General features: G+C 44.7%; 1 pseudogene; it reads left to right on the top strand.

The window, feature by feature from the left end:
* The first annotated feature begins 725 nt into the window (after positions 1-725).
* LOC137348857 (zinc finger protein 271-like) overlaps positions 726-12,713 on the top strand; it is a 140,102-nt pseudogene continuing 128,114 nt past the window's right edge.

Raw genomic sequence — 12,713 nt, 5'->3', positions numbered from 1 at the left:
ACTTAGAGTGATGACTCACAGCTCCAGGGACCCGGGTTCGATTCTGGGTACTGCCTGTGTGGAGTTTGCAAGTTCTCCCTGTGTCTGCGTGGGTTTTCTCCGGGTGCTCCGGTTTCCTCCCACAAGCCAAAAGACTTGCAGGTTGATAGGTAAATTGGCCATTATAAATTGTCACTAGTATAGGTAGGTGGTAGGGAAATATAGGGACAGGTGGGGATGTTTGGTAGGAATATGGGATTAGTGTAGGATTAGTATAAATGGGTGGTTGATGTTCGGCACAGACTCGGTGGGCCGAAGGGCCTGTTTCAGTGCTGTATCTCTAATCTAATCTAATCTAATTACCTTTATAATCTCCTTTATAACAGGGTATTAGAAGAGAAGGATTAGCAGACGGGAAATCTTAAACCAAGCATCACATTAAGATCTGAAAGAATCATTCGATTCATCAGCACCTGAATATCATCGGACTTTGAATGTGGAGCAAGAAATGTTTGTTCTGTCTGTGGGAAAAGATTTCAAACATCAGTGTGACTGGAAAAACTGCAAGGCACCCACGCCCGAGTGAGAGTGTTCCAGTGCACTGACTGTGACTGAGCTTTCACCAGTTACACAGGCTGAAAAGACATTACACCATTCAAAGAGGAGAGAAAACATACACGTGTTCTGTATGTAGATGAGGCTTCAACTGATCATCCAACTTGGAGAGACACAAGGCCATCTGCACCATGGAGAAACCTTGAAAATGTGGGGACTGTGGGAAGGGATTCAATTACCCATCTGAACTCGACTCATCAACGCAATCACACTGGGGAAAAGCTGTTAACCTGCCCTGTGTGTGGGAAGGGATTCGATCAGTCATCCCACCTGCTGTCACACCAGCGAGTTCACACAGAGGAGAGACCATTCACCTGTTCCATGTGTGGGAAGGGATTCATTCACTCATCTAACCTCAATGAACACCAGCAGCTTCACACTGGGGAGAGACAGTTCACCTGCAATGAGTGTGGGAAGGGATTCACTTGTTAACCAACCTCAATTCACACCAACCTCTTCACACTGATAAGAATCTTTTAAATGTTCTGACTGTGAGAAGAGCTTGAAAAGCAAAAATCACATGATGCAGCACCAGCGAGTTCACACTGAGGAGAGACCGTTCACCTGCTCTGAGTGTGGGAGGGGATTCGTTCAGTCAATCAACCTGCTGAGGTTCACAAGTGACTGCAGGGTTTGGATTCTGCTGTTATTGCTGCTGTTAATCACATCCAGGACTGAACCATTTTCATTCTGATAGTTGGGGTTTGTTTCTGCTGATGTTGATTATCCCAGTAACTGGGCTGAAGTTTAATATTTGGATATATCTTCAAGAAATATTAATTTCTTCAAGATAAGTGGAGACTAATTGATGAGGCAGGATCTAACTGAAATGTGCAGCGGGTTTGAGGGGCTGAATGGCCTGCTCCAGTTCTATATGTACTTTCTCCCCAGACTTCCCCCACTCTCTAACTCTGCTCACCTGCTTGTTTCCAGTTGCAGTGCCTTCTCCCCAGTTCTCCCATGACTTTCCATTCATCAGTTGGTTTCAGTCCAAGTCTATTCGGGACATAGAAACAGGAATCGGCCTTTTAGCCTCTCGAGTCTGTTCTGCTATTCAATGAGATTATGGCTGATCTATGACTTTACTTCATTATACCCAAATATTATTTTAATACTGGCTTCCCCAGTCTGTTACAATGTGATTTAAAAATGCCTTTCATTTACACTGTACCTTTAAAGTAGGAGAGTGTCTGAAGGTGCATCTCAGAACATAAACGGAAAATCAGACAAAAATTGACACTGAGCCAAAGAAGGATAATTAGAATGACTGACTAAAAGCTTGGTCAAAAACGTAGGTTTTTAGTAGGGTCTCAAAGGAGGAGAGATGTGAACTGGCAGAAAGGTGTGAGGACGAAATTCCAGAGCTTCGGGCCGGTGACTGAAGGCACAGACAATGGGACAGAAAGACAGTGAGTGGTGTGTAAGAGGTCAGAGTTGGAGGAATGCAGAGTTCTCTGAGGGTTGACCGGCTGGAGGAGATTACAGATATAGGGAGGGGTGAGGCCTTGAAGAGATTTGCAATGAGAATTTTAAAATGGAGATATTAGAGGAGCTGGAGCCATTGTAGATCAGTTAACTCAGTAATGATGGATGAGCGGAAATTTGTGATGCTTGGAGTAAACAGCAGCAGAGTTTGAATGAGCTGCAGTTTATGCAGGGTGGGGGTGGGGGGTCAATCAGAAGAGCATTAGAATAGACAAGCAGGCTGACAACACAGAAACACTGGAGGAGTCAAGAGAGGTGGTGGTGATGTAGAGATATGTGACATCAGCACACATGTGGAACCTGATCTCATGTCTTTGGATGATGTCACTGAGGGGCAGCAGATAGATGGGGGATAGAGGCGGCCATCAATAGATCCTTGGGAAACTCCAAAGGTAATGGGGTGAGAAGAGAAACCATTGCTGGAGATTGTTTGGCTATGATTGGATAGATCTGAATGGTGCCAAGGGAGGTCAGTCCCACTCAGCTGAACAGTGGAGGAGAGGCGTTGGAGGATGGTGTGGTCGACTGGGAGATGAAGATGTTTGAGGAGCGATGGTGCCCCACATGCACAGAGAATGTCCTTTGTGACATGGATTCGAGCTGTTTCAGTACTGTGTGATGGAAACCTGATTGGAAAGGTTCAAACGTGGAATTCTGGGAAAGGTGGACACGGATTGGGGGCATAGAGACATTCAGTATCTTTGGAAAGGAATGAGAGGGTGAAGATGAGGTGGTAGTTTACAAGGACAGAGAGGTTGAGGGTGGAGGTTTTGAGGAGGTGGGTGATAATGACAGTTTTAAAAGGGAGCTGGAAGTAACTGAGGAAAGGAAACTGTTAACAATGTCAGTTAGCACGAGGGCCAGGAAGGGAAGTTGTTTGATTAGTTTAGTGGTTACATTACAGGGACAACCATTAAAAGCATGGTTCACTGGCCCATATAGATTGATCAAAAGATTGGATAAGGTAGGTTACTTTATTGACACCCCTGATCACCGGGAGAACTGGTTGTGTCACATTAATATGCTCGAACAACATTACCACAGGGAGGAGGATAAGCCAATTCAGGTATTTCAGTTAAACAGGACTGTTGACAAGGAAACGGATTGTGAGGATGAGGCAAAGGCTGGCCTTGGAAATTCTCCGAAGTTCCAAAGAAGGGTCACTGACCCGAAACGTTAACTCTGCTTCTCTTTTCACAGATGCTGCCAGACCTGCTGAGTGGTTCCAGCATTTCCTATTTTTATTTCAGATTTCCAGCATCCGCAGGATTTTGCTTTTATTTTACTGTTTAATTCACTGCCACTTCTCTTTTAGGAATGCCTACCTTGAAGAAGTTGTGCTCTTCTCTCCGACGGGATTTTCGTTTGTCTCTTTTACCTTGTTCACCTTCATTGCTTTCTATTTCCCTCCTGGTGTTTGATAAGGTGTCTACCAAAACTCGTTTTCACAGCCACATCTCCTTCCTCAGTGACTGTCTCTGGCTCCATCTTATTCCACGTGGATTCCAACTGCAGTTTCACCCATCATGCTTTGAATCCACCCAGAATCACAGGTATCTCCGAGAAATACAACGTTCCTCGCACTGCTACTCTCGCCACATCCTGAGATCCACACTCAGTGCTATGCGCCGCCACATGCACACACTGGACCTCTCTCCAGCAGCACCCCCTCACCTTATCTCAAAGCTGTTCTACTGCGCAGTTTCATTTCATCTTTCGTCTCATCCGAGTTCTGAAGAAGGGTCACTGACCCAAAACGTCTGCTTCTTTTTTCACAGGTGCTGCCAGACCTGCTGAGTGCTTCCAGCATTTCTTGTTTTTATTTCAGATTTCCAGCATCCGCAGTATTTTGCTTTTATTATACGGTGTAAAGAAGGCAGACTCCTACCCAAATTCTCATTTAAAGGACTGCATGGACAGAGTGGGCAACACCATATGTCTTAAAGAGACAGATGTGTTGGAGGGATACTGTCAAATTCCTTTGACACCCCAGGGTAAGACAAGATCAGCTTCTGTTACCCAGGACAGGGTTTTCCAGTGTCACGTGATGCCACATAGGTTAAGGGGTACTCGAGAAACTTCTCAGAGACTAGTGAACCCAGTAGAGGTCAGTGCTCCGAGCTCTGCAGTGCACCTGGCTGAAGTGATGGACAATAGGGACACTTGGAAGGAAAGCACGAAACAGCTGGAAGACTATGCTTGGAAATTTGAAATGGGTTAATTGGGACAATCTTTGAAAAAATTTAAACTGAAAATGTTCTGGTGGAACTTGTTGCTGTCGTTCCAATATTCTTGAGAAGTGTATATCTGTAAATGTGGACGAAAATGTGTTATCATTTGTTTTTGCAATTTCATTTTTTACATTGTAATGAAATGCATTATCGGAATGGTATTTCATTCCACCAGGGGTGGAGATGTGATGATCCTACTTTTTTTTTTTGGGTCGCGGGGGGTGGATGTGTGCAGTGTGCCTTTAAGAACAAAGAACAAAGAAAATTACAGCACAGGAACAGGCCCTTCAGCCCTCCAAGCCTGCGCCGATCCAGATCCTCTATCTACACATGTCACCTATTTTCTAAGGGTCTGTATCTCTGTACTTCCTGCTCGTTCATGTATCTGTCTAGATACATCTTAAAAGACGCTATCGTGCCCGCATTTACCACCTCCGCTGGCAACGCGTTCCAGGCACCCACCACCCTCTGCGTCAAGAACTTTCCACGCATATCCCCCCCTAAACATTTCCCTTTTCACTTTGAACTCGTGTCCCCTAGTAATTGAATCCCCCACTCTGGGAAAAAGCTTCTTGCTATTCACCCTGTCTATACCTCTCATGATTTTGTACACCTCAATCAGGTCCCCCCTCAACCTCCGACTTTCTAATGAAAATAATCCTAATCTACTCAACCTCTCTTCATAGCTAGCGCCCTCCATACCAGGCAATATCCTGGTGAACCTCCTCTGCACCCTCTCCAAAGCATCCACATCCTTTTGGTAATGTGGCGACCAGAACTGCTCGCAGTATTCCAAATGTGGCCGAACCAAAGTCCTATACAACTGTAACATGACCTGCCAACTCTTGTACTCAATACCCCGTCCGATGAAGGAAAGCATGCCGTATGGCTTCTTGACCACTCTATTGACCTGCGTTGCCACCTTCAGAGAACAATGGACCTGAACACCCAAATCTCTCTGGACATCAATTTTCCCCAGGACTTTTCCATTTACTGTATAGTTCACTCTTGAATTGGATCTTCCAAAATGCATCACCTCGCATTTGCCCTGATTGAACTCCATCTGCCATTTCTCTGCCCAACTCTCCAATCTATCTATATTCTGCTGTATTCTCTGACAGTCCCCTTCACTATCTGCTACTCCACAAATCTTAGTGTCGTCTGCAAACTTGCTAATCAGACCACCTATACTTTCCTCCAAATCATTTATGTATATCACAAACAACAGTGGTCCCAGCACAGATCCCTGTGGAACACCACTGGTCACACGTCTCCATTTTGAGAAACTCCCTTCCACTGCTACTCTCTGTCTCCTGTTGCCCAGCCAGTTCTTTATCCATCTAGCGAGTACACCTTGGACCCCATGCGCCTTCACTTTCTCCATCAGCCTACCATGGGGAACCTTATCAAACGCCTTACTGAAGTCCATGAATATGACATCTACAGACCTTCCCTCATCAATCAACTTTGTCACTTCCTCAAAGAATTCTATTAAGTTGGTAAGACATGACCTTCCCTGCACAAAACCATGTTGCCTATCACTGATAATTCCATTTTCTTCCAAATGGGAATAGATCCTATCCCTCAGTATCTTCTCCAGCAGCTTCCCTACCACTGACGTCAGGCTGAACGGTCTCTAATTACCTGGATTATCCCTGCTACCCTTCTTAAACAAGGGGACAACATTAGCAATTCTCCAGTCCTCCGGGACCTCACCCGTGTTTAAGGATGCTGCAAAGATATCTGTTAAGGCCCCAGCTATTTCCTCACTCGCTTCCCTCAGTAACCTGGGATAGATCCCATCCGGACCTAGGGACTTGTCCACCTTAATGCCTTTTAGAATACCCAACACTTCCTCCCTCCTTATGCCGACTTGACCGAGAGTAATCAAACATCTGTTCCTAACCTCAACTTCCGTCATGTCCCTCTCATCGGTGAATACTGATGCAAAGTACTCGTTTAGAATCTCACCCATTTTCTCTGACTCCACGCATAACTTTCCTCCTTTGTCCTTGAGTGGGCCAATCCTTTCTCTAGTTACCCTCTTGCTCCTTATATATGAATAGAAGGCTTTGGGATTTTCCTTAACCCTGTTTGCTAAAGATATTTCATGACCCCTTTTAGCCCTCTTAATTCCTCATTTCAGATTGGTCCTACATTCCCGATATTCTTTCAAAGCTTCGTCTTTCTTCAGCCGCCTAGACCTTATGTATGCTTCCTTTTTCCTCTTAGCTAGTCTCACAATTTCACCTGTCATCCATGGTTCCCTAATCTTGCCATTTCTATCCCTCATTTTCACAGGAACATGTCTCTCCTTAAGGCAGCAAATGATCAGTACTGCTTTAAGAACAAGCAAGCCTCAGGAGTTAGAGAAGGTGCATTCTGGTTGCTATTGGATACAGCCATACAGAGAGGGAGAACAAGCCAGCCTCAGACGTTACCAAGGAAAGTGCATCTTGTTTGCCCCAGATACAGCCATTATGCAATGCTGTAATTTATTACAAAGGGAATGGAATATAAAAAATGTTTTGCTGCAGTTGTACAGGGCATTGGTGAGACCAAATCTGGAATATTCTGTACAGTGTTGGTCTTCTTACTGAAAGGATATAGTTGCATTGGAAGCAGTTCAGAGAAGGTTCATTCGACTGATTCCTGGGAGAAAGGGTTATCTTTTGAGGAAAAGGTGAACAGTTTGGTTCTGTATTCATTGGAGTTTAGAAGGATGAGAGTTGATCTCATTGAAATATATAAGATCCTGAGGGGACTTGACAGGGTGGATGGTGAAAGGACGTTTCCCCTTCTGGGGAAGGCGAAAACTGGGGAACAGTTTAAAATTAAAGGCTCTCCCATTTAAGACAGAGTGACGTGAGAAATTTATTTCTCTCAGAGAGTCGTACGTCTGTGGAACTCTCTTCCCCGAACTCGGTGGAGGTAGGGTCATTGAATGTTTTTAAGGCAGAGGTAGACAGAGTCTTGACAAACAAGGGAGTCAAAGGATATCGGGGGTCGGCAGGAAAGTGGACCTCAATCCACAAACAGATCAGTCATGATCTTGTAGAATGGCGGAGCAGGCTTGAAGGTCTGAATAGCCAACTCCTGCTCTTAGATCATGTGTTCATATGTTCGTACATAGGTCAGACTGAGAGCAAGGTAGAGAATTAAAATGAGAAGAAACAGGAAGCACAGGGCCATGCTTGCGGACTGAAGGGAGGTGTTCCACAAAGCGGTCACACTGTCTGTATTTAGCCTCCTCAGTGTAGAGGAGACCACAATTATCTACCACTGTGTAGTGTGAGGGCACCTGGTGATAAAACTGTCTCCACTCAAGAAAGTTCTCAAAGAGAACATGCCCTCTTCTAATTTTTTCTGTGGTATTTTAAGATGAAACTATACCATATAACATTTTGATGTCTTAAAAATATACAATTACCCCATCACAGAATATAACCCCAGTTTCTCACATGGTAGACAGGGGCATGCAACATGCTACTAACAGGAACTAATAGGTTCACCACTTGTGCATTACCTACAGTAGCATCAGACCAGGAATCAGACACTGTTATCAGACCTGGACTCATCCAATTGCCCCAGGAGGAGGATTTTTATTCCATTGTTTGATCTGGATGAGTGGCACAGCAGCACGAAGGGCCAAAGGGCCTCCTCCAGCTCCTATTTCTTATGTTCATTAAACCTCAGTCTGGTTCCTCTCGAGCTGCTGAGTGAATGAATTAAATCTTTCTTGACAAATCACCAAGAAACCAGACTACAATTCATGCCCGAAACATCACTTATTGGTTACAAATCACATTTGAGTTAAATCTGAGTAGACACATTATGGACATGCATAAAGTGTACCATCTACAAGAAGCACTGCAGCAACACACCAAGGCTCCTTAGACAGCACCTTCCAAACCCACAACCCCTACCATCTAGAAGGACAAAGGCAGCAAATGCAAGGGAACACCACTACCTGCAAGTTCCCCTCCAAGTCACACACCATCCTGACTTGGAACTATATCGCCATTCCTTCACTGTCGCTGGGTCAAAATCCTGAAACTTCCTTCCGAACAGCACTGTGGATGTACCTACCTCACATAGACTGCAGCGGTTCAAGAAGGCAGCTCACCACCACCTTTTCAAAGGCAATTAGGGATGGGCAATAAATGCTGGCCTAGCCAGCGACGCCCACACTCCATGCATGAATTTAAAAAAGCACATATAAATGTAATCAGTTATCCAGCAGTTGAGCAATAATAAGGAGAGTATTTCACAAAAACAAGTTAGAAATGCAAGGGTGAGTGGCCAAAGATCAAAAAGTCTGAAAATTAGTGGCTGAAGACAAAAAGTCAGAATTTTTTTCTGACAAGGAATTATGTAATTTTAGCACTTTTAATGAAGGAAACTAGTTGTGTCATGGTAATTTTGTACAATTTTGCATATGTAATGAATAAAATTGCACTGTACTCAGAATACAATTTCATGAGACTTACCTGACAGCTGATAATTGGGTTTTACAGAGCTTCATGTTCTCAATGTCCTGCTTCTGCCTATTTATAGATTTTTCATGTAAAAAGTGTTCTGTGAAGATGTGTCAGCTTCACTGGAAAGCAACATTTAGAAGCATACTAGACTGCACATTCTGCACCTTGGTAAGTGATGTGCAAAAATCAGTAGGTATATAAATTAATAAAAACTAAACATTTAACAGATGTTGACAATCCAGAAACTTGACGATAAGTGGGGTCCTTTTTCTTACTTTGTGCTGAGATAATCAACTGAACGAAGCAGAAAGCAAAACCATGTGCACAACAGCTTTTCCAGATAATCTTAAGCGATGTCAAACCACACGTTAAAAAAAGATGGCCAGAGTTATACTCCTTATCTTCCAGCACTGTGGTGCAAAAGACAGCTTCACACAGACTCCAGGTTTACAGTGTGACTGGGTCAGTAGACAGTGAAAGTGGAGATGAACAATGAATGGAATTCAGCCACACACCTGAGCAAACCGATAAGTGGAAATTCCAGATCACTTCAGTTGCTGCAATGCACAGGACATATGAAGTTTATACAACTCATGCTCACTGCAGGATATTCACATGCAGCAACCAGTTTATACAGTGTTTTCAGAAATTACTTTGTATGTACACAGCAGTGTGTGTCTAAACATACAAATTAGGAGCAGGAGTCGGCCACTCAGCCCTTCAAGCCTGCTCTGTCATTCAATACGTTCATGTCTGAACTGATTACTCCACATTTCCACCTACCCCCGATAACCTTCCACCTCCTTGCTTATCAAGAATCTATCTACCTCTGTCTTCAAAATATTCAAATGTAAATGGAACCAAGTTTCAAATTCCTATTGACAGACCAATGTTTTTGCTGCAGACCAGCGACTTGCCGGCTACTGATCCTGCACCATTAATTTTAAGCCATATCAAATGAGCTGTGTCAGTTCTCAGGTGGTCTCTGCGAAGATATCCCATGAAGGCAAAAACAAACATTGGGAATTGGTCTGTGTATACACACACCTCTTTTTTGGAAATTTACAGAACACTAACACACAGAAGTTGTGGAGGAGTATGCAGATCCACCCACTTACTATCCTGCTTCAAGTTCCTTTCCACCGAGTCTAAACAATAAACACAACTTAAAAACAGGTAAAAAGACCACCGAGCAGTTTTGTATTTGGTCAACTTTAAAAAAAGAACATCAGAACTGATTGCTTGAATTTTTGTCACGGTCGGAAAGGGAGAACCTATTGGTGGATTTCCAAAATCCCAATGTTGGAAATCTGCTGTTTCATGGACATTTCTCAGCCCTGAGTTACTTGTGAACTCGCTGGTGTGTCAGCAGGTTGGATGAAATAGTGAATCTCTTCTCACACTCTGGCCTCTCCCCAGTGTGAACTCGCTGGTGTGTCAGCCGGTTGGATGAAGTAGTGAATCCCTTCCTACACTCTGAGCAGGTGAACGGCCTCTCCCCAGTGTGAACTCGCTGGTGTGTCAGCCGGTTGGATGACTGAGTGAATCCCTTCCCACACTCAGAGCAGGAGAATGCCCTCTCTCGAGTGAGAGCTCGTTGGTGTGTCAGAAGATGGGATGAAGTAGTGAATCCCCTACTGTGTTCTGAACAGGTGAACGGCCTCTCCCCATTGTGAACTCGCTGGTGTCTGAGCAGGTGGGATGAAGGAATGAATCCTTTCCCACACACAGAGCAGATGAACGGTCTCTCTGCAGTGTGACTGCCCTGGTGTACAGTGAGTTCAGATTGCTTGAACCCAGCCCTGTGATAAGAACACCTAAACGGTCTCTCCTCAGTGTGAACACGTTGATGGGACATCAGTTCAGTGGAACATTTGTAGCAATTCCCACAATCTGGACATTTCAAAGGTCTCTCCCCAGTATGAACTCGCTGGTGTTTCAGCAGGTTGGATGACTGAGTGAATCCCTTCCCACACTCAGAGCAGGTGAACAGCCTCTCCAGAGTGTGACTGCATGGATGGGTTTCCAGCTCAAATGGATGATTCAATCCTTTCCACAGTTCCCATATTTACATGGTTTCTTCCCAGTGTGACTGCACTTGTGTTTCAACAGGCCCGATGATCGGCTGAAACCTCTTCCACACACAGAACACGTGTACAGTTTCTCCCCACTGTGATCAGTGCTTTTTCCTTCCATGTTCAAAATCCAGTGATATTTGGGTTACGATAAATTGGCCAAGTCCTTCAGAACCCGATCAAATGTTTGCTTTGCATTTCACAACTGCAAATCCTCCTCTTCTAAAACCCTGTGAAATTGCTTGAAAATGGAAAAAATGTCTGAGAGAAGCCACAAAAACACAAAGGTTGTGAAATGGAACTGAATGAATCTGGTAATTCATGGGACTGGCAATAGGAAAAAGTGACCACGAAACCTGCTGGATTGATGGACAACCCCAATTGGTTCACCAATGTCCTTCAGGGAAGGGAACCTGCCAACTAGTCTGGACCTACACAAGACTCTGCCCTCTATAGGAGGAAGGAGGGAGAGGAGAGAAAAGAGAGGGAGGGAGGGAGGAGAAGAGGGTGATTTTATGTATGGACAATTGGACCAGAACTTTGACCATAACATCCCAAACTCTCAACTTCCAGCATCTAGAAGGACCAGGGTAGCAGGTGTATGTGAACACCATCACCTCAAAGTTCCCCTCCAAGTCACACACCATCCTGACTGTCTGACATCCAGTATTGGATGAACAGAAATTTCCTCCAATTAAAGATTGGGAAGTCTTCACTTCCTGCCACAAACTTCACTCCCTCGGCACCAACTTTATCCCTCTCCCTGGCAACTGTCTGAGGCTAAACCAGACCATTCATAACCTTGGCATCATATCTGATCCCAAGATGAGCTTCCAACTGCATATCAGCACCATCACTCAGACTGCCTAGTTCCACCTCAGTAACATCGCCAGACTTCACCACTGTCTCAGCTCATCTGCCACTGAAACTTACATTCATGTATTTGTTCCCTCTCAAATTGACTATTCTAACACATTCCTGGCCAGCATCCCACATTCTACCCTCCATAAACTTTAGATCATCCAAAACTCTGCTGCCTGTGTCGTTACTCGAACCACGTCCTGTTCACCCATCACAACTGTGCTCACTGGCCTACACAGGCTCCCAGTTAAATAGCACCTCAATTTTAAAATCCTCATCCTTGCTTTCAAATCTCTCCATCCCCTCACGCCTCACTATCTCTATAATCTCCTCCAGCTCTAGCAGACAGAGTTTCGAAACACTCAGCAACACAACTCCAGTAAAACATCCTCAGAGGAAAAGGGGGTGCAGTGTGTGATACAACTCACAAGGACCTTCCACGCCGCCATCACTCACACTGCTTGGCATTGCGCTTCCGCGAAAAGCAGTTCGGCACTGCGCATGCTTCGACTCCAATGCCGTGAACCGTGAACATTTTTTTTTTTAACGCCGATAATGTTGGGTTGAAGCCCCGCCATTGAACTTCCCAATATAAGCGCTGGAAGGGAGTGGGAGAGCGGAGAGTCATTGAAAATGACGAATCAAAGGGCATCGGAGGGAGCGGGGAAGATAAGCTGAGATTGAACATGAAACTGAATGCGGTGATTGAAGCGAAGATCATGGGAGGGAGCAGGGACCTGGATGCGACCATTGAGGCGGTTTGGATTTCAGTCGTGTTTTGCGTCAAATTCAGCAGCGCCATCTTTACTCCTGGCAGCTGCCTGAGGCACAGTCACGTTTCAGTCGATGCATTTGCACAAGTACCAGTGATGCAGCACCTATTTGGTTACGTTGCCAGCAAACGCGCCATTAATATATGTTTGCTGCTTTATACCATTTTATTTTTCTGAGTATGAACCATTAACTACCCGTCCATTCCCCGACTG

The sequence above is a fragment of the Heterodontus francisci genome, chromosome 34 (assembly GCF_036365525.1).
Source record: "Heterodontus francisci isolate sHetFra1 chromosome 34, sHetFra1.hap1, whole genome shotgun sequence".
NCBI classification, from domain to species: domain Eukaryota; kingdom Metazoa; phylum Chordata; class Chondrichthyes; order Heterodontiformes; family Heterodontidae; genus Heterodontus; species Heterodontus francisci.
Note: the sequence above shows the minus strand (reverse complement) of the source record. Positions and strands in the feature narration are given on the sequence as shown.